General features: G+C 47.9%; 1 protein-coding gene across 1 annotated transcript in view; it reads left to right on the top strand.

Moving 5' to 3' along the window:
- The first annotated feature begins 15,642 nt into the window (after window positions 1–15,642).
- The window catches only part of CTCF (CCCTC-binding factor), a 372,938-nt gene continuing 365,176 nt past the window's right edge, over window positions 15,643–23,404 (top strand). The window contains exon 1 of the mRNA XM_069217672.1: window positions 15,643–15,798. The gene's annotated coding sequence lies outside the window, so the exon portion shown is untranslated. The remainder of the gene's footprint in view (window positions 15,799–23,404) is intronic.

Genomic DNA, 23,404 nt, shown 5'->3' with positions numbered 1-23,404 from the left:
TCCATCCTTAAACTGACCCAGCTCCACTTCCTATGCCCATTTGGGCAATGCACCTGTGAGACTAATATACTGGATTCTGCCATAGACATTCCTCCACCATCACCCCTCACCATTTTGCTACCCCCTCCAGTATTGAGCACTAAAATAAACACCCTTAAAGCACAAAAAACATCTGGAGTCAGTCTGTGATTTCAGAATAGTGTATTAGCAATTACAGTGTCAAAAAGCTCTTTCATTTGTAATGTCAACATACCTATGTCACACAGCTGTAGTCCATGAGGAATAAAAGCAGATGTCACACTGTGGGACCCACATCTGTGAAATCGTAAGGGAAAGTGACAACTCAGTGACCATACACTGGGTGGAAACGACAGACAGTAGAGAGGTAGTAGTGTTAAAGTACATGTAGTAGGCAGGTTTGTATTTTTACCTGTGTTTCACTGGAAATATTGCTGGATCACTGAGTCCCTGTTGTCCATGTCTTCTTCTTCTGCTTCCTCGTCTTCACTGTCCACAGGCTCCTCAGCTGCAACAACACCGCCATCTGGACCATCCTCCTGCAGAAAAGGCACCTGTCATCGCAAAGCTAAGTTGTGAAGCATACAGCATGCCACGATGATCTGGCACACCTTCTTTGGTGAGTAGAATAGGGATCCACCTGTCATATCGAGGCACCGGAACCTGGCCTTCAGGAGGCCAAAGGTCCGCTCGATTATCCGCCGTGTTCGCCCATGGGCCTCATTATAGCGTTCCTCTGCCCTTGTTCTGGGATTCCTCACTGGGGTCAGTAGCCATGACAGGTTGGGGTAACTAGAGTCACCTGCAAATGTTGAGGGACAACTGTTAGACACACACTAACTCATAGGGACATCCACAGACCCAGACAACCATTCCCACTGTCTTGCTTCCAGGTGCTCACCTAATAGCCACACACGGTGCCTCTGGAGTTGACCCATCACATAAGGGATGCTGCTATTCCGCAGGATGTAGGCGTCATGCACTGAGCCAAGGAACTTGGCATTAACATGGGAGATGTACTGGTCTGCCAAACATACCATCTGTACATTTATGGAATGGTAACTCTTCCGGTTTCTGTACACCTGTTCACTCCTGCAGGGGGGACCAAAGCCACATGGCACCTATGATGTTGGGGATATGTCCCAGGGCATAGAAATTACCTTTCACTGTACGCAAATCCTCCATCTGAGGAAAAAACGATGTAGCTCTGCATGTGTTTCAGCAGGGCAGACAACACTCTGGACAACACGTTGGAAAACATAGGCTGGGACATCCCTGATGCAATGGCCACAGTTGTTTGAAATGACCCACTTGCAAGGAAATGGAGCACTGACAGCACCTGCACTTGAGGGGGGATTCCTGTGGGATGGCGGATAGCTGACATCAGGTCTGCCTCCAGCTGGGTACACAGTTCCTGGATTGTGGCACGGTCAAGCCTGTAGGTGATGATCACATGTCTTTCCTCCATTGTCGACAGGTCCACCAACGGTCGGTACACCGGAGGAAGCGACATCTCCTCACATGTCCCAGCGGACGGTGCCTATGAAGGACAACAGCGAGCACAGAGTCAACCAACTCAGCGGTACGTACCCACAGCTTACACAGAACACGAATCATGATCCAAAAAGTGGCCTGTATGTGTGTTGAGTCTAGGCCTAGGTATGTGTGACGCAGTTAAAAATAAAGCCATGTGGTCCCCTGAAATGGCGGCTGCCTACCCTCTAAAGTGGGACAATGGGATGTGAGGTTACTGCTCTGGCGTTGTACACCGTCGCGGTAGGCGGTCGAAGACCGCGGCGCAATGCTGCATTGGTTAACATTGGACCCTATGGGTCCCAGGAGCCAATGATGATGTACGCCGGCGGTGACGGGACGCACCGCCGCGGATGTGACCGCCATTTTCTATCTGTTCAATCACTCGATACCTGATCTTCGACAGGAGAGGACCTACACTGCAAGTGTTGCTGTGACCTCGGTCTGGAAGAGACAATGGCTCGAGTGTCTGGGGAAAGGGCCCCTGCCTTCACATCAGAGGAGTTGGAGAAACTCGTGGACGGGGTCCTCCCCCAGTACACACTACTCTACGGTCCTCCAGACAAACAGGTAAATACAATGGGAGCATGCTGTATGGGCTATGCCTGTGTGGAGTGGGGTGGATGTAAGAAGGGGGGGGAGATTGCGGCATGCATGAAACGACGGTGAGTGCGTGTGCCACATGGCAAGGGTAGGGATGGGGGCCAATGACTGTGACGGTGCAGTTGGTAATAAGTTTCTCTTCCCCCTGTACAATTCATGTAGGGCAGCGCCCACCAGAACAAATATATTTGGCGTGCCATCGCCAAGGACGTCCGGACCCTGGGGGTCTACCACAGACGGAGCACCCACTGCCGGAAAAGATGGGAGGACATTCGCCGCTGGAGCAAGGAGATGGCGGAGGCTCAGCTGGGGATGGCCTCCCAACGTGGGAGGGGTGCCCGTTGCAGCATGACCCCCCTGATGTTCAGGATCCTGGCGGTGGCGTACCCGGAGTTGGATGGGCGCTTGAGGGCATCACAGCAGCCACAAGGGGGTGAGTACACTCTTACCCTGCTGAATTTGCGCGCAGTGGAGGTGTCTGGGTGGGGGAGGTGGGCTGTGGGTTTCCCCAGGCCAGGGCGACTTTCGTAGGCAAGGTCCCTCCGTAAGGCAGGCCATGTGGCACCCCACCTCTGTAGAGTGCCAAGTACACCTAGTCATGCCCCTGTGTCATCCATGAGTGCAGATGTCGTCCATAGCCTAGCAGGCCATTTCCTAGGGATTGAACAATGGAGCCCAAGAGCGCTGCGTAGTGCAGGGGGCTTTGTGTCTGTCGTGTCCACCAGCGATAGCAGTAATGCATGCACTCAACATGTCTTTCTTCTGTCGTCCCCCCTTTTTCTGGTCTCCCTGTTCTTGTGTGCATTAGCATCATCAGGCGGAGGAGCAGTGGCACCGGAGCACGAGGAGGCTGCATCCCACATGGCCATGGAGGGCCACACTACGGACTCGGACTTCACCAGTGGGACGGAGGGCGAAGGGAGCTCCACGGCAGGGACAGGAGCTGAGACCAGCGACACGGACTCGTCCTCTGATGGGAGCTCCCTTGTGGTGGCAGCAACATCTGTGCCCCCCCCTCCATCTACAGGTACAGCCGCCACCCCCCCTACCAGCACTGCCCTCCCAGTGGCCCCTCAGCCTTTGCCCCGTGCCCACTCACCCAAGGAGGGTGGGCATCACCTTCGCCCCAGGCACCTCAGGCCCTGCCCCAGTCACCCCTGCTGCCCTCAACGAGGATGCCATTGACCTCCTCAAGTCCCTCACTGTTGGGCAGTCTACCATTTTGAATGCCATCCAGGGTGTAGAAAGACAGTTGCAACAAACAAATGCATTCCTGGAGGGCATTCATTCTGGTTAGGCAGCCCTTCAGCGAGCATTTCAGACTCTGGCCTCAGCCCTGATGGCAGCCATTGTCCCTGTCTCTAGCCTCCCCCCTCCAACTTCCTCCAACCAGACCCAATCCCCTGTACCCCAGCCTATCACAAGCACACCTAGAGGCCAGCATGCACACACGTCAACACACAAGGGAAGCTCTAGCAAACATAAGCACCACACATCCCACAGGCACTCACGCAAGCAGCAGACACACCAACATCCACTGCCTCCACTGTGTCCCCCTCCTCCTCGTCTCCCTCCTCCCTCCCAGTCTCGTCTACACTCACACCTGCATGCACTACATCTACAGCCACTACTGCCATCACCAGCACACCCACCACCACACCCCGCTCACGTGCAGTCACCACCCCCACTACCATTCACACGTCCCCTGTGTCCTCTCCCAGTGTGTCTGTGACGCCACCTCCCAAGATACACAAACACAGGCACACACCCACCCAACAGCCATCCACCTCACTACAGCCTCCAGCCCATGCACCTTCACCCAAAGTCAGCAAACGAACACCTCCAACAACCACAACCTCTTCCTCCACTCCCAAACCCCCTCCAGCTACCCGTCCCAGTGTCTCCAAAAAACTTTTCCTATCCAACCTTGACCTCTTTCCCACACCTCCCCCACCCTGTCCGTCTCCTAGGTCCCGAACTAGCACCTCAGCCACAACATCTCCGGGACCAGTGGTGCCTGTAGTCACCAGAATCTGGAGTGCACCGGCCACCAGGGCAGCTAGTGTGGCACGGAGCCACAGCACAGACAGTCCCCCACCTGTCAAGCATCAAAAGTTGGCCAGTGCCCGGCGGGAGAGGGGGAAGACTCCAGCCACCAAAACCGCTCCCAGGGGTCCCGGTGGGAGTGTGGCATCAGCTGCGACACCTTCCAAGGTGGGGAAGGGCCACAAGAAACCAGGAAAGTCTGGGAACAGCAGCACGGCGGAGGAGACCGCCATCATCCCCGCTGCCCAGGAGGCCACAGCCATCATCCCCGCTGGCCAGGAGGCCACCGCCATCATCGCCGCTGCCCAGGAGGCCACCACCATTATCCCCGCTGCCCAGGAGGCCACAGCCATCATCCCCGCTTGCCAGGAGGCCACCGCCATCCAGGAGACCACAGCCATCATCCCTGCTGGCCAGGCGGCCACCGCCATCATCCTCGCTGGCCAGGAGGCCACCGCCATCATCCCCGCTGGACAGAGAGGACCGCCAGCACAAGCCCCGCTGGGCTAGAGAGGACCGCCACCACAAGCCCGGCTGGGCTAGAGAGGACCGCCAGCGGAAGCCCCGCTGGGACAGAGAGGACCGCCAGCACAAGCCCCACTGGGCTAGAGAGGACTTCCAGCACAAACCCCGCTGGGACAGAGAGGACCGCCAGCACAAGCCCCGCTGGTGCAGAGAGGACTTCCAGCACAAGCCCCGCTGGGACAGAGAGGACCACCAGCACAAGCCCCGCTGGGACAAAGAGGACCGCCAGCACAAGCCCCGCTGGGACAGAGAGGACTGCCAGCAGCTGAGTCACTGCAAAGGAGCCCGCCGCCTCAAGCACCGCTGAACAGGGCACCGCCGCCTCAAGCACCGCTGAGCAGGGCACCGCTGCCTCAAGCACCGCTGAACAGGGCACCGCCGCTCCAAGCACTGCTGAACAGGGCACCGCTGCCTCAAGCACCGCTGGTCCATGAGCGCCAAGGGCACTGACGCTACTGAGTCCGTCACGAGCAGGATGAAGCACTCTGGGCACCATGCCCCCTCCAGATCCAGTGGAGAGATACATCCACTACCTCTGTCCTTAGCACGATGAAGCACTCTGGGCACAGAGCCCCCTCCAGAACCAGTGGAGAGATACATCCACTACCTCTGTCCTTAGCAGTATGAAGCACTCTGGGCACAGAGCCCCCTCCAGAACCAGTGGAGACTGTCATCCACTTGAGAGACTGTGGTTTTGCACTCCCCAGGATGGAACAGTGGGCAACCCACCCACTGTAGAGACTTGAGAGACTGTGGCTTTGCACTCCCCAGGATGGAACAGTGAGCAACCCACCCACTGTACAGACTTGAGAGACTGTGGCTTCCCCCCCCCCGGATTGAACAGTGGGCAACCCACCCACTGTATAGACTTGAGAGACTGTAGCTTTGCACTCCCCAGAATGGAACAGTGGGCAATCCACCACTGTATAGACTTGAGAGACTGTGGCTTTGCACTCCCCAGGATTGAACAGTGGGCAACCCACCCACTGTAGAGACTTGAGAGACTGTGGCTTTGCACTCCCCAGGATGTAAAAGTGGGCATGTGGCCCTCTCGTGGATTTGCCGTTGTGCACTCAACCGGCTGAGGTGCCCCCCCTTTCTTCCCCCTGAGGTGCCTGTTTTCTTGCTCTCTGATGTGCATGCAGTGTTCTCTCTGTCATGGTCGGGGATCTTGTGTGGGCCTCGCCCATACTGTGTGGGCCCAGTTTTCCACGGACTTCATTGGAGCACTACCTTGACTACTATGCTTGGTGTATATTTTGTTTATGGTGTATATATATATATTTGCCTACTTGATTTTAATATATTACAATGGTTACACTAATTTTCTTTTGTCTTTGCATTCTTCCGGGGGTTTTGGGGGGGTGTAACTATCATGTATAAATATGTATTAGTGTGTGTGGTGTAGTGGGTGAGGGTGGGGGTGTTGCGTGTGCGTGTCCCTGTTTTTTCCCTCCCTCTCCCCTGTGTCATAGTTGCAGTACTCACCGTGGTCTTCGCCGCCGACGTTTGTGCTACTGGTACAGGAGCAGGAAGACTATCGCAGGGAGAATTTGGAGTTCCGGCTCCATGGTGTCCTGGTTCCCCGTGGGGTGTGTAGAGGTGAGCGTTTTCCCTTCGAAATCCAGTTTCCGCCGTGTTTTTATCTGCGGTGAATCCACCCCGGAAAAGGTGGCGGATTGGTAGGTTGTGATACTGTGGGCGTTACTTTGTCTTCCGCCTGTCTGTTGGCGGTGACTGCAAAGCTGTTTGTCTGTACCGCCGTGGCAGTTGGAGTGTTAAAGTGGCTGTCTTTGTTGGCGGTTTCCGCCACGGTCGTAATTGCAATTTTTTTACTGCCGGCCTGTTGGTGGTCTTACCGTCGCTTTAACACCGACCGCCAGGGTTGTAATGACCACCTCTATGTCCGTAGGTAAATCCTTGTTGAGGACCTTGTTGATTAAAGCGTCCAGTCGGCCGTCCTCTGCCATGACTAGCCCTTGTAAAAATGGGGTTGCGAGCTTTCTTGAGAGAGGATTGAGCCTTATCCAAAGAGGCAAGAGTATTCGCAAACTTGCTTAGATCTTTAACGAAATGGTCTCCAAATAATTGTCCTTCCACTAAAGGATCCGGTTCAGTGGTGGCCTGCTCCACCAGTTGTGGATCAATGCGTAAAATGACTGATTTTCTCTGTTCAGAGATCAGGGCACAGTTTGCATTGCCCAAAAGGCAGATTGCTCTTTGGGTCCATCTAGCTAGAATATCGGCATCAGTTGAGGTGCCCATTTCTTGGGCGTGTAAAGCCAGATTTAAGATTTTTGCTAGTGGGCCTGAAATATCTAAGACGTTATCTTGACAGGCATGAAGAACCCTGTAGATCCCTTTCTTTGGATCTTTGGCGTATCGTTTGAGAAAGGTAAGCATGTTAGAATCAATGTCAAGAGTTTGAGCGGTTTTATGTGGCAGATCAGAGAAAGGACATTCCACTCTCAGTCTGGCCCAGACTTCCTTCTCAAAACTTTTCCGCAGGTGTAGTTGCATGTACTCCGTGACAGCCGGCACAGGGGTCCATTCGGAGGACCGGGGGTATATAATCTCAGATAGCTCAAAGTTGAAGGGCATGGGTGGAAGAGAGGAATCATAAGGGGAGGGAGGGCGTTTACGCTTCTTAGAGCACTTAGAATGCTTGGTATGGTCAGAGAATGATTAATCCGTGCCTGAATCAGTATTCGTTGAAGTGGAAGGGGACTTGGAACATATTTTGCGCTGGCAGTATGCTCCCTTGAAATGTCTCTTGACAGTTGGGTGAGTTTAAGGGAATGAGGCCAAGCAAGTTCAATGGGTAATTCATGAGGGTTAGAGGGGTCAGACTAGGGGGAGTGTGGGGGAGGGGGGAGGACTGACAAATGGCCAGAGAGCTCTTCTATTTTTCTAGTAATGGGTTGTAAAGCAGAGGACAAAGATTTGTCTAGAGATCCCTGGACTGATTATCAATGACTTCCACAAAGCCACCATCATAACACTAGTCCTCATCTTCATTAGGGCCATACGCAGCTAGAACCTCTACGTATTGGTCATATTCAGCCATGTCATCCAGGGGAAAGGAGCTTCCCAAACAAAGGTCCCCAAAGGGAAGCAAGGTCAAGTGAGTAGGACAGTTAAAGTTTTTGGAACTTGACCAGAAACCACCAGTATTTATTTCAGCCCCAAAGGCAAAGAGTAGGGTGTCACGGAAACAATCTGGAGGCAAGTTAAAATATTAAATCATCTGTTTCAAAAAATGATTTCCTCCAGCAGGAGGATTTGACAAATATCTCTGAAAAGGTTCAGCTCAAAGCAATTTGTGCCATTCAAAATGCCCCAAATATGATAATAGGATTTGCCTGCCGATCTTGTCCTAATATCACAACCCGGGCAGGGCATCACCTGCGTCTTTAAGTGATGTTGCACAACACTGAAAGCAATCCACTATGGCAATTCACACTGTACATGCACGTAGCAGAACCATGCGCATGTACATGCTTCCTGGGGCTGCTGCGCAGCAACTTGAAGGAGAGCAAACCGTGCTTAGAGTGAAAGGGGGGAGCAGGAAGGGCAACATGCGCTCAGAAAATGACAGGAAATGGGTCAAAAGTGGTCACAAGCATGGAACAATCTGAAAACAATAGTAAAACAATTATTGAATCCAAGACGTGTGAAGAGCTTGCATAACAGAATGAAACATATGCTTAATGAAACAAGCAACCATAACAAATAACGTTACGTATCTTGACTGCAGAGCAGCAAAGAAAGAGGCAGTCAAAATGCTGTTTCACTATTTTGTAGAGTATGCCTTGCTACTATTGGTGGAAGATTATGGAGGTATAGTTCAACATCTCATGGAAATGTGGTTTGTTATTGTATTTACTGTTTTTGATTGGCTGCTATTTGGAGTAGTAAAGACAGAGAAATCATAATCAGAGCCTCCAGTCCTAACATAGAATCCTAGCCCCTGGTCCTGACATAAAATGAAACTTTTGCTAGCTTACGCGCCAAGAATTTTTAATTCTATTAGGGACACGGCGGAGAGGATTATGTTTCTCTTTCTTGACTACTCTTTAGAAGCAGCCAATAAAATTATTTGAAACATATCATATTAACATAGCTCAATAGATTACATAACCCATCATGCTCTTGCTCCAATCTACCAATCCCCTGCAAGCTGACCCTTCATAGAGTCCAGTTTGCTCTCATAACTTCCTCTTTCTTTGCAGAGACGGAGTTCTCAATTGAGTTCCAAATAGTCTAAAACATATGAACATTGAATATCCGATGTCGAACCAAACACCTCCAACAAAACATCAGGAATCTTGCTGAGCCAATGGAACCAGGACCATCACGCCCATTGGCACCTGAAACCAAGACAGGATGTTACTAAATATGAAACCTCTCAATAACGTCAATCACGGAGGGGCGAAATTCCATAGTAAAAACAACACCAATAATCTTGAACAGCTCAACATGTTGGCATTATTATAATCATCACAGTTATATTGTCTGTTACTGTCCTGAAATCACAGAAACCAGGGTGGGATAAACTTTGCCTCTGTATCCTTAATAGAACTAAACATTCTTGGTGCGTAAGCTAGCATATGTTTCCTTCTATGTCAGAACTGGAGGCTTAGATTGTGCAAGTTTAAAGCTGGTTAATCACCACTGATGCAACATTTACCACAGGTTATAATAGAATTGTTTGAAAGTCGAATCTGAATATCAATCAGCTGTTTTCATTATATCTTGGAGAGAAGTATCTAGAGATTTTGAAGCCATCTTACCCCTCACAGAATGCGCTTGAAACACTCCAATATCAAAAAGAGCCACCTTCATAACATCTCTAAGCCACCTAGCTATAGTACCCAAAGAAACAGGTTTGAAAGGTTTTTGTAAAGCAATCAGTAAGTGTCCATTCCGGTTATTCCTAACTGATTGAGTACTGGATTCATAAGTTTTTAGACATTTAACTACACATAATTGTTCATTAAATGGAAAGCCAGGATATACAATAGTCATGGTAAATGTTTTTGTTTTTCTAGTAATGGAAAATTAAACTCCTTCTGGAGTAAATACTCTAACTGCAAGATCAATCCCTCTTATGCAACATAGCCAGATTAGCGGAAAGCTGTTTTCTACTTAACAAATTGTACTGGGGCCATCTCGAAGAGGTTTAAAACAATATTTACATCCCACAAAAAAGTATACCTAGGTTGTGGGGGATTCAAAACTCTGATATCTTTCAGTAACTTACATATCACTGGATATATACCCACAGAACTGTTATCTATCTGTACGTGACCAGCTGCAATGGTGGATCGAAAATGATTTACCAACCTGTAAGATAACCCTTTTGAGGCTTTAATGGACAGAAAATTCACAACATCTGCAACGTCTACTTCATGGGATCCACATGCCGTTCCAGGCACCAACCCACCCAGCAGCTCCAAGCTGAAGCATATCGCTTCCTGATAGAGGGAGTGCATGCTTGCTTAATTAATTTTGCAGCTGTCTCTGAAATTCCTGGCAACCACCACTGTTGCCTGACAGCCTTCAGGCCATCAGGGAAACTTGCTCCAATAGTACCAGCGGATGAGTTCGCCCAGTGGTCCTCAGAGCATCTCCTGACTCCACAGAAGAAGCATAGGAAAATCGCATGTCAATTCTAACAGAATCAGAAACCAGGGTTGTGCTTTCCAAACTGGTGCGATGAGGACCACTTCCACCTTCTGACGCCTCACTTGCGTTGCCACCCTCCGGAATCATGACAAAGGGGAGAAAGGCGCAGCTCAGGGTTCCTGACCAATTCTGCAGAAAAGCAGCTGTCGCTATTGCCCATGGATCCGGTCTCCAACTGAAGAATCTCTCCAGCTGACGGTTCAACCGTGAGGCAATTAGGTTGCTGTAGCAAGGCCCCCACGTTTTCTTGATCAGAGCAAATAACCGAGGATCAGCTTCCAATTGATGTGGTCCCTCAGGCACCTGGAGTTCCAATCCACGATTATGTTGGATTGTCCAGGAATGTATTCCGCTTGTGATCGAGGCAAAAATGCCAAAAGTCCTTGGCCATCTCCACCAGGAAACTGGACTTGGTAAGCCCCAGTTTGTTGATGTATCGAACTGCTGAGATGTTGTCCATCCTCACTGGGATGCAACATGATACCTTCTTTCGGGACAGCGCCTGAATAGCGAAGGAGCTTGCTAGGAGTTCTAGGCAACTGATATACATATCTAATTTGTGAAGGGATCATCTGTCTCCTGTAGATACATCTCCACAGCGTGCGCCCCAACTCCATCGGCTGGCATCCAACTCTATGATGACGTCTGGTTGAGAGACGAAAATTGCCTTGCCATTCCACGCATCGTCGTGTTCCAGCCACCACTGCAGTTCTGCTTGGACCTCTGCAGATAGCAGGACTTTATTGGTGTAAGCCAAGCCTTTCTGTAGATGTTGAATCTTCAATCTGCATAAGGCTTGGTAATGCAGCGGGCCGGGAAACACTGCCTAAAAGGAGGCCCACCAATCTTGCCATCAGATGCAAAGACACTGTCTGTCTGGACAGGACCAACCTCAATTCTTTCTTGATGTCCCAAAGTTTGGATTTGGGGAGTAGGAACATCACTCTGTCAGAATCCTTTAAGAATCCCAAAAACTCTATGGACTGAGATGGGACTAAACTGGATTTCTCCTTGTTGATCACGAATCCTAGATCTTGCAATATGCTGATTGTCATTTGGAGGTGATTGATCACCATCTTGCGTGATTGTGCCATGATCAAGATGTCATCCAAAGAGACGATCATGCGTATCTCTTTCTTCCTTAGGTACGCTATCACCGGTTTCACAACACTGGTGAAGCACCACGGGCTGAGGACAAGCCGAACTGGACCACTAGGTACTCGAACCACTGATCCCTCCATTGGAACTGTAGGAAGCATTTGTGTGGAGGGAAAATGGGAACAGATAGATAAGCATCCATTAGGTCCAGTCGGACCATTCAATTGCCCTCCTGAAGAAGGTCCCGCAAAAGATGGATTCCCTCCATATTGAAGTGCCTGTAAACAATCCAAAAATTGAAGTCGTGCAAGTTGAAAACCAACCGGTGACCTCTTCCTTTCTTTTGCACTAGGAAGATGTTGCTGCAGAAACCATGAGGGTGAGGATCTCAATGTGCCACTGCATGTTTTCTCAGCAACTCTTGTATTTCTGCGTCTATAAAAGATGTCTCTTGGGAAAAATTCTGTGGTGTTGAGAGGTACTACAGGGAGGGGGTCTGGTAAAACTCCAGCTGAAAACCCGGAACTGTCTGAAGGACCCACGCATCGCGTTTCAACGACCACCAGTTATGTATAAACAATTTGACTCTGCCCCCCCAAAAGAACTTGTGATAGATTGTAAAGTCTTACCTGAAGAGGCGCCTCGAGCCTCTGCTGGGTCTTGACTTGTATCGGTTTCAAGAGGAAAAAAAAGTTTCCTCCTCTAGTGGAGTCCTGGAACCCTCCTCTTTGGCGTCTATATGTTCCTCTTTGGGTGCTTGCAAAAACTGATGGCCTGACGTGCAGCCCTTACCTCGCGCGGCCCTGGCAAAAAGGTTTGTCTGAAAAACCTTTCTCAGAGAAGTTTGGGCCTTATCCAAGGCTGTGAATGTATTGACATATTTCCCTATGTCCTTCACAAACCTTCCCCCGAAGAGCAGATCGTCTCCCAAAGGACCCGCTTCTGCTGGTGCCAACTCAGTGAGTCTAGAGTCTATCCTCATAAGGATGGGCTTCCGTCATTCAGTCGAAATCGCATAATTAGCGTTGCCAAGGAGACAAATTGTACGCTGGGCCCATCCAGCCAAGATATTTGGATCAACAGGGTCACCTTTTTCTTTAGCGTTTAGGGTCAGCTCTAAAATGTTTGCAAGGGGGCCCACTACGTCCAGCAGTTTGTCCTGGCATGCTCTCTTTGCCCTGTCAATACATTTTTCAGGGTCTCTGACATACTGTTTTAAGAATGTTGTTATACTAGGGTCCACTTCTGGCGTGAGTGCAGCCTTGTCCGGCAGATCCGGACGCACAGTATTCATGGTCATGCGTGAATTTTTGATCTAGGGAAAAGAAAACCTCTTCATGTGGCCAGTGTTTTGTATTGTGTTTCTGTTTATGGGGCACCTCAGAAGGCTCCCCCATCGAGTTGGAGGAGGAAGGGGTGCTGCGGCTTTACCCTTTGGCGTATAACTGCATCTGGGCTGTGATGGGACGCCATGCTACCGAAAGCTTTATTTATGGAGTGTTGGACAGATATGTCCAAGGCCTCAAATGCATTCTCCCCTGAATGGTGCACCAGGTCTTCAGGAGAAAACTCATCTTAGTATTCCTTCTCCACAAAAGATTTTCTCTTCGCAATATTATCAGAGAGTCTAATGGCCAAGTCACGCTTGGAATCAGGGGGGAGCTGCACCAAGGTGCAATGAATCAGATGGGAAGATGAAGAACCAGTCCTCCACCCAGAGCGACTTCTGAAGCTCTTCAGGCAAACCTGTGTTATGATTATAAAAGCCCACACCTACTCTGGGGTCGTGGTTGTCAAGGTGAGCCTGCGTGCACCCCACTCAAATTTATCGAAATTTGCTTAGAATATATATGAAAATGTATTAAAGTATATTAGAGTACTTGCCCAATTCTTGCAGCCTTTGCCAAAGGTGTCTGTTTCGCACTCCGATGTTCATTATCGAGTGCGCGTTGCCTAGCGATGGAGCGTTGGCTGTCAGAGTATTGACGGACTCACGAATAGCCCAGTCCTACCAAAAAGGAGCCCAATCGGGCTATCCGAGTCGACCGAGGCTCCGATATTGGGCCAGATCAGGGGAGGCACTGATGCAATTCAGAAGTCAGCGTGACGCAGTCGCCGCATGAAGTGCTGGAAAAGGGTCTCACTCGCATGCTGCATCAAGGCTCAGAGCATCGGTTCACCACTTCACCTTGCACTAATGATAAGAGTACGCGTTGTGCGGTCGGACGAGGTGATTGCACTCTTACAACCTTGCACTTCACACACAAGAGCTTATTTCCACACACAAATGCTACATTTAACGAGAGCCATAAACTGTACTTATCTTCGTGTGTGAGCAGCAAAGAAAGAGGAAGTTATGAAAGCATATGTGACTCTTGAAGGGTTAGCTTGTAGGCGATTGATGGATGGGAGCAAGAGCATGATGGGTTATGTAGTCTATTGATCTTTGTTAAGATGATACGTTTCAAATAATGGTATTGGCTGCTGTTAAATAGTAGTAAAAAAAGAGAAGCATAATCTGAGCCTCCAGTCCTGACAAAGGATGTAAAATTTCCTAGCTATCATGAAAGAAACTTTCAATTCTATTAAAGACACGGAGGCGAGGATCATGCAGTCCTTTCTTCACTTTTATTAATACAGCATTTTCAAAGTTCAAACATAGAAACAGAAAAAACATCTGAAAAAACTGCCAATCCCCTTATGCTTCTTCGGCGTCATGGTAACCGATGACCAATCCTGTCCATGACTGATAACCATATAACTGTCAAACCACCATTGTCCTTCCTCTTTCTTCACTGCTACTGTGTCAGTTAAGTCCTCGCTGCCTTAACTTTCTTTACAGGCTGTGGAGATTGCCTTGTGCATATTGCTGCCAGAAATAACGTTCCGATTATAGTCGCCTATTGTTTTTCTTCCCTATTTACAGGCTCTGGTTGTGCGGCAGGCTTCAGCCCGAGCATGTATGCGGTGATGCGCAGTCGCTAGGGGCGCACTTTCGAGCCCTAGATATTCTATTAGGTACTCGCCGATTGAGCAGAAGCGTATTTTTTTGCTCTCTGCGATCACTGGTGTGAGCAGGGCAGATCGGACCGTTCCCTCGTGGTTCTGTTCCTTTTTTTGGCCCTCCCATCCCTTGCTGACACCGCATGTGCGGTAAGAGCAGACTCGGCCAGGCACTTGTATTAACCCTGTGTGGATTTATTTGCCTCAGCCCCGTATTCGTCATGGATCCTGGGGAGGACCATGCTCATGACCATTTCCCGGCTGCGGAGGAGGTTTGACCTTCCCAACGTCATCTTCCTCCTGGAGTGGACCATATCCTTTCGCAAGCCATTGTGGGGGCCCTCGCCCCACTTCAGGACAGGGTGGACAAGTTTATGGACCAGATGAAAAGCAAGGAAAAAATATATATTCTGCCACTGCTAAACCAGAACCATATCTGTCAACTTGGTGGCTCTCGAAAAGAGGGCGTGGCCTGATCAAGAGGATGATCCAGTTAAAGTGACTAGAGGAAAAAATATTGGAAAGATGATGCAAGCTTGCAGGAGAGTGATCTTATGTAAATTAGTGGAAGAATATTGCTTTTTAGGAGGGTAGCTGATAAGTATACTGAAATTGATACAGTTATAGTTAAATGCATTGTGATAAATGATCTAATATCTTTAAAGCCTTTCTAATGTTGTTATAGGAATATCGGATAAACTATAATCTTTCGGAAAAAAAACAATTGCTGCTGTAGTTCTGAAAAGTGTAATTGGTCTAAATAAACATTTCGTCATACTAAAGGCATTTCTTTCAAATACGCGAGAGCTTCAGCCAGCTAGCCTGTATGGGATTATGAGCGTCCCATTTGAAGATAGCCATTAAACTCATCATCAGCAGTACGTTGTTACAGTGCTTCGTTTATGTCCATGCTCTTCTCGGTGTGTAATTACAATGTACGTTCATCCGTATTCCGTTGTGAAATCAAGGCGATTCGATGACGCTTGCACGTCACACAAGTTCGAAACTGGCGCTCAGTTTACTTAGGCTTTGGTGTCCCGAGATGCTCTGCGATCTCCTATGACCTCTTTCCGTATATGCCCGTCTCCGCCGCCATCAGCGCTCGCAGGCTCCGCGCATGCGCAAAGAAGTCGCCCGCCATTTTGTTCTGTATGGGTGCCGCTGCCGCCGCCGTGTGGACGGGCTATTGTGTGGCGGCCGTATTCTTACGGCTAACGTTTTCTCCAGAGACGAGCCAACGCGGTCCAAGGCCCGGGTTTGGCTGGTCCAGCTCGCAGTGGGCAGGTGAGAATATGCTTTGCAGGAACAACGGCCGCCTCTAGGTGTCATGGTGGAGGCCGCGCAGGGCCTCTGTCTCCCTCTATCGATGTCAGAGCGGCAAGGCCTGCAGCATACCGACCCCTGGCGGCTACGCACACCGTAGCTGAGCTGTCAGCTTCGGAACATGGGTGGCGGGGAAGGAGGAGCCGTGGAAGAAAGGCAGGGGGAGCCGGGGAGCCATGAATTCGAGACAGGGGCGGTGAGATAGGAGGAACGTGGGAGGGAGAGTGAGACGGATAGATGGATACCGAAGAAGATAAAATGGTCGCAGAGTGTACAAACCTGCGGATTGGGCAGTTTAGTAATCCAAAAAATAAGATCAGAGATGAGAGGTGGTTGATGGAGCTACAGAATAAACGCGATTAACTTGTGTGGTACTTCAAGACCAGGGAGAAGTGTGTGTTTGTTCACTGATATACTTATGAGGTACTCGGGTTCAGCGTGCACTACCGAGCTTTTACAACTTATTGCCTTGTTCAGTGCCTTCTTTGATAGGTGTTATTTTATGTTAAGAAAATATAAGGGTATAAGTATTTAACAATTCGTGGATTTTCTAGGGTTGTAATGTACTCAAACTTAGAATGACAGTTCACGTTCTTGTGGTATGCCATATCGGATGTGTATGACTTATCCAGCAATTTAAAGCATTATGGTGGTTACACTGGCGTGGTCGGCCCATTATACACTTCTCTACTGAAAACGTTTTCATCGTCTGGGGCGACTCGAAGCCATCCGTGGGACTGTTGTAGTTGAGATGTGGTGTAGGCTGTCTTCGTTAGTTTTTTCTGTCTCCCGCCTCCAACAGTCTTTCTTTGGGCAGGCAATCGCATTCACCTCGATAATGGTGTTGTTTCTTTACGTTTGCCGTTGGTGTATCTCATGGAAGTAGACTGCGTACCTTGTGGGTTGTAGAGGTTGACAGGTGGTGCTGTTCATGGCAGACTAGAACTATCTTGTCCGTAAATAAATAAATATATATATATATATATATATACGCTACTACAAAGAAAAGTCAATTTGAACTGGTCTTTATATACTGGGTTTCCGTTATTCTCATCAAAAGTTAGTGTGTCTGTTGCTGAAGGGATATTTTAATTGTGGCTCGTGTGTCTTTTACGCCTAACATAGCCAGAGCCACTTTGCAGCCTAGTATCCTAAAGCTTAGTACGCTGAATTGGGAGATGGTCTGTGTGTCAACGTTTGTTTAATACACAAACCAATGACTTGTATCCGTTTGACTATTTGTGATATTGCGTATAATCCTTTTATATAGTAAATTGTGACTAGACTATCCGTAGTTATGCTTTTCAGGTTCTGAATGATAAAACATCTGTTAAAAGGTTGCAATTCTAGTGTGTTTGTCTTTTTAATGAGTTTTTTTTTTTTTTTTTTCGTGCTCACCTTTTTATATTTCAAGAGCAGTTATCTTGTTCTACGCTTTCATCTTTATAATTAGAAGGTAGTCACATTATTTTTTTCACATGCCTTTTTTGGGTCTGTCGTTTAGCATAGACTTTTTATTTTAGTATCCTAATATATAATTCTTATAGTGCCAATCAGCCATCTTTCTTCATTCATGCGTCTGTTGTGCATTGCATTTTTGTTAAACCCATCACAGCATACAGGATGGAGCGCAAGGTCTGCCAACTTCAGCCATTGATTCTCTTCTGTGTACTACACACTTGTCGCTATTTTCGACGTTTCAGTCTAATTTTTTTAAGCATATTTTAATTTGTCAACTTTTGGCGAGCCCAGCCGATCCCCAGACACAGCTATTGTTCCATTGCTTGAAATGTGCTTTATCCTATTAGAATACGCTTTAATATTTTTAAAGATAACCATCTGTGCTTGTGCCCGGTCAGTGCCCATCTTCCATATTATTTGTTAAACTTTATTATCTAAACCATTTTAAAATCACTGCGTTTTCATGCCCAGCCTGTCATTTTTAGTGTTTTTTTGTTGTAAAGGTTTACAAAAACCTTTTCTGATTTAAAAAAAAGAAACAAAACTAAAATTTTCAAAGCCAAAAAAAAGGTCGACGACCACCGCCATACAAATTGGCTTTACCAATGCGTGACTCGTAAGGAGTTGTGGGTTTAAAAACCAGGGATAGCCTAATGATTTGGTGAGCGTTTAGCTTTTCAGATGCCAACTCCCGTTTCATCAGTCATTTCTTCAGAAAGCCAGACTGAGGTATGATGGGGTGAGTTTAGGGTTATTTCTTATAAACATCGATACTGAGTTGCAATGCTAATTATCGTTCTTTTGTGCAAATTTAGATACTTGCTAGATTTTGGTTATTGCAAGATGCAGTATAACAACTTAACTGTGTTTTATATAGCCAGCAATACTTTATTTGCAGGAAGGAGTCTCCGTCCCATGCTTGCAAAGCTAAAATGGAAATTATAACTCAGAGAATGCCAGTTATTTTTGGGTGGAAGTTACGTTCCACATATGACATGGGTTTGCTTGGCAGTTATACTGAATAAGTGCATTTTCAACAGTGGGGGGTAATTTAATACAAGTATTAAGAAAAGACCTACCCTAATTTATGTGTGTGTATAAATATAGTATATGTGTGTATTTATTGCTATTTTTGACTGATGCAACAAAGTGTTGCCATTTTTAAGAGAAACTGCGATCAAAGTGCTTCGAGTGTACAGAGCTTTCAGACGTTTATGTGTTTATTCTTTTTTTGCTTTAACTTTGAAGTACACATTTCAAACCACAACTTTTTGAAAATTGGTAATGGGTTTCCGTTTCAGCGCTTGCACTGACTATTTAGTTTAAGTTCATTAGTGCTATTCCTCCTTGTTAACATTTTGAGTAAGTTCTCAATTCCACATCCTTTGTGTTATATCTTAGAAAATGTGAGTAATGTTTTAGGGGTCATCCACTGAAGTAAGTTTCAGTTATTTTTATGTATATCATTGTGGTGTTGTACTGTCTCCACCCCCAAGTACCTGCCTCTAGAAGCCATTGCATTAGTCACTGAAGCACTTTTTCCTTCCACCTTTCCTTGTATATCTTAGCATGTTGTAGACCATGCCTGCTTTAAGTCCTTGGGCTCAGGACAGATGAACTCTCTAATAAGCACTTTCATTTCTAAAAGGGAAAGAAGTTGAAATACTTCTAAGTGGAGTGCTTTGTGTTATGGAAGAGAGTGTTCTGATGCCAAACCCATGGTACATCAACCGCCCCTACCACACTTCTGCCACCACATTTCCGCTCCCACTGCAAATGGTCCAGATATAGGAATTAAAAAAATATATCTTGGGACGCTGGACAGCTCCTTTGCTGCAGGCAGTGTGACCTTAAAAGGAAGCCTGAGGGAGATGGGGTGTGTGGGCGTTGGGATGGAGAAATCCTCTGCACGGTAATAGACGTGCACCCCTAAACCGAGTGCCCAACTGTACTGATGTCTGGAACCCTAATGCAGATTATTTTTTTTTTGTCATAGACAAACACTGATCATGCATGTGTGCCATGACATAGACTTGTCTCACAGATTTTGGTCTTGTTGGACCAGAAATGCTGCCCAAAGCGCTATCATCATTGTGGTGAAAGGCTACTGCCTTCACCAGGATGTAAGCAGAACAAGCGGAGTGGTGACTGCTTACAGTGTAGTGAACGGGTCTTTTTTTAGCCTGCGTCACTGGAATGAGGCCTGATGGCTCACTCAGTTAAAATTCTGCTGCGGCGTGCTTATCACACCCTTGGCCTGCATTAGTTTTGTGTGTAGTACCGTGCAATGCAATCTTTGATGCCTACTTAAAGGGCGCGTTAATGAACTTCAAACCCTTCAAGGCTGCATGTGCAAGTAAGACTAAGGACCTGATTATGACCTTGGTAGAGGGAATTACACCATCCCAAACGTGACGGATATCCCACCCGCTGTGTTACAAGTTCCATTATATCCTATGGAACTTGAAACACGGCAGGCAGGATAACTGTCACATTTGGGACAGAGTAATCAGAGGCCCTAAGACTGAATTCTGGTTAGTTAGCTCGGGGAAAATTTGCTGGCCTGATAGCTCAACAGTGCTGGGCTACTTTTGAGTTTAGAACAGTCTGAGTGGACTCTTCAGCCTTAAACTACAAGTGGGGCATACCCTGGATGGTGCTAGTAGTTAATGGGAAATAACCACTATCACTAGTGCGAGGTGGAAGCTGGACAAGGAACCGCCAAAGAAACACTTGAACCAAGACCTGGGGGGAGGGGGTTGCATAATTGATTGTGAATGTCATAATTTTCCTTTGTGGTGTTAAGCAGTAGAAATAAAATACTTTCACTTTTTTCATAAATTAGTATTTGGCTTGTATTGGAGCCAACACGTTCTGGGTGGCTGAGGTGAGGCCCTAGCCAGGCAGAACCTACCATTCCTGTCAGGGGTGGGTGATTACACTCTATGTATAACCTGCGCTTACCCTTGGGTAGCTTGGCACAGGGTACTCAGGCTTATCACAGAGACAGTGTGTAAAGCAGTGGCGCAGAACTACCATACAACAAATACACTGAGCGTCACACAAAAGTTCACAAGGGGTGTAAGTAAATAGTTTGTATTCCACACACACTTTAGTTAAGTTAACACTACATGAACACCATGAAAATATGGGAATAAATCCTATTTAGAAATAACATTAGCAGTAATAGGTCCAACAGTGTTAATACGACAGTGGCAGTATGTACACATGAGAAAAAGACATTCCCTCCCTGCACTCTCTTGCAGTGCGAAAAACGTCAGCACAAGACCCACCCTAGCCAATTCAGCATCGCACTTATAAGATTCATCCCGGTTCACAACAATAGCAGCAGTGTGTAAATACAGAGAATTGCCCCACTTCTGAATAGCTCTGTGGCTTAGGCTGCACTGGTAAAACCCAGTGTCAACAGAGATAGTTCTCTGACAAAGTAATGCGCACAGCAACACCGTTGTGTGGTGTAGTCAGTCACAGGCAATCCCTCCAACACACCTGCTCCGCATTGTTGCACGGTGCCACAGATATTAGGCAGGCTATTATGTTGTGCACCGCACCCAGTTGCTCCCAGTACCCTAATGCAGTGCACTGATATCCAGCAGGTTAGTTGTCACTGTGCTTGTTGACACTCCTGGGCCTATTCTTCTTCCAACCAGTTCCCACTACCCCAGTCTCATGAGATGCAGATGAAAGTAACCTTTCCCCGGATACTAGGTTGCTTGTGGCCAGAGTCACACTTGTTCATGATCCTGGGTGGGAGAAAGAGTTCATGGCTGATCGGTAACAGTTGACAAATGGAAGTTTGGCCACCTTTTGGGAAGTTCTCAGGTGTTTCTGCACCATGCCTCCCAGCGCGGGTCTCGGTCTGCAAAGCACAGGAGAGGGTCACCTTTGGACACACGCTGTTCACAGTGGTGCCCAGATAAGCAAGGCACTCCAGTACACAAATAGTTACTAATTCCATACCTCCCTGGAAGGAGGCCCAACGCCTGAGACACGATGACTTAATGAATCCCAAACAGTTATGATGGCACACACAGAGTTACCAAACCTGCACCTCCCTGGAAGGAAGCACGATGTCTGGTGTGCAATGACTTGAGATACACCAGATACTTCAGATCGCCCACATAGTTACCAATTTCTTTGCCTTCATGGAAAGAAAGCACAACTTCTGGTGTGCGATGACTTGGGTCGCACCAGAAAATTTCAATCTTGCATGCATATAACCTATGCTGCACCTCCCTGGAATGAGTGCCCAGCACCTGGTGCGCTATGACTATTGTTGCACAAGCAAAATCTACTCACACAGTGAAGTGTTGCACGAAGTAGAATGCAGCACTGCTACGGGTACACCATCGCCTCCAAGGTTCGCAACTAGTGAATCGGACACTGTCCACAATGAACATACAGCTGGTTGTCTCACGAGAGAAATGCAGCATTTGTGGCATAAATGGACCATGGTGGGTCCTGCAACTGGTGAATCTGCTCTTTACCAACCAAACGCTTATGAGTGTCTTGGCCAAACGATGAAAGGACACACTGAAGGCTCCGCAACAGGCAAATAGGGTCTCCAGGTACCATACTTAGTTCCACACTCACACTGCTGCTACCAGGTGCTGTCCAGCAGACTTTGTTGGCACTTAAGAGGGCACTGCTCTCCAGATGATATGGGTAGACGGTATAGGTCCTTCACAGGAGGTTTTTGATGTCCCTGAGACCTCCACCAGAAAACAGGGGCAAGCCAACAATCCGTTGGAGAGCACATTTTAAGAGTGCCACATAGCAGCACACAGTTTGTCTAGGCCAGCCTAGATGCAGGAATGGTGCATGGTCCCTTCCCAGGGCAGTAATTACTCCTCAAGAACAACAGATTCCCCTGGCAGTGTACACCACGCGGTCCATGGTCTCTTAAGTTGATGAAGTGTGTGGTACCAGTAGTGATACTGAAGTGAGCATTTGAAGTTGGGGGTGGTTCAGAGGGTTCTTTAGTGTGGCCATGATCTGGCTTCGAGAGGCCAAGTGTCAAAGCCTCTCCCTCCAGTCTATCCATCCATGCTCTAAAATGGCAGAGGCCTGTCGTTCCTGATGCTTACATGTTATAGCTCTCGCGGGGAATGCACAAATGTGCTTCCCCCAGCCTTGAGCGGAATGAAACTGAATTAAAAAGGCACACAAGGAGTTTTGGAACATAGAAATGCCCACTTTCTAGAAGTGGCATTTCCAAGGTAATATTAGCAAAACCACCTTTACCATAGGGAGGGGGTTGATATTGTGAATCCAATGATAGTAAACATCATTATGCTGCTCCACTGCAATCCACTATTGCAGCTAGGATTAATTGTAACCTTCCCCATGTTAACCTATAGGCACAGCAGCTCTCATTGGTAATGAAAAAACAAATGGGTGTTCTTCATTCCTCGGGCACATGTGCTGTGGCGCATGCACAAGGCTGAAGGAGCAGGCTGGACACAAGTTTAAAAACCCCAAAAAGTGCACGTGCACCCACACAGGCCTGCTGTGATAGGCTCAGTATATATGACAACACCATTGGGCAAGTGGGCACATGTTGGTAAGCTGTGCCAGGCTCAGTAGATATTAAACCACCTTTGTGCAAGTGCACATACACAGACCTACAGTGGCATGTTTAGTTCATGTTAAAACACCATTGTTCAAGTGCACACACGCCCTTTAGCACCACTTCCTAACATATGTAGGAAAGGCGCGCACACTTTCACCCTGTATTTACAGTGGGGGAAAGGGCCCTAAGACCACTCAAGAGAATCAGCAAAACCTCCAGGGAGAGCCAATCTCCTAGGTAGGGAAACGCCACATGTGGGTTCTCCCCTACCAAGGCATTTGAACTCCTTTGTGTACTTGCCCTGCCTTCCACCTGTTCCGCCTTCTTGGGGATACTTTAGGGGTAGCATAAGGCCTACTCAGGGATGGCCAAGACCGGGGAGATGCAGCCCTGAGCACAGGCGCACCCGTGCCTCCGTAGACCTGCACTGTCAGGCCTAATACATGGTCAGGCTATTCTAGTAGCCAGGGCCGTACTCCCCCCAGGTATGTTTGTATGTGTATGTACAGCACC

The sequence above is a fragment of the Pleurodeles waltl genome, chromosome 12 (assembly GCF_031143425.1).
Source record: "Pleurodeles waltl isolate 20211129_DDA chromosome 12, aPleWal1.hap1.20221129, whole genome shotgun sequence".
Classification (NCBI taxonomy): domain Eukaryota; kingdom Metazoa; phylum Chordata; class Amphibia; order Caudata; family Salamandridae; genus Pleurodeles; species Pleurodeles waltl.
Note: the sequence above shows the minus strand (reverse complement) of the source record. Positions and strands in the feature narration are given on the sequence as shown.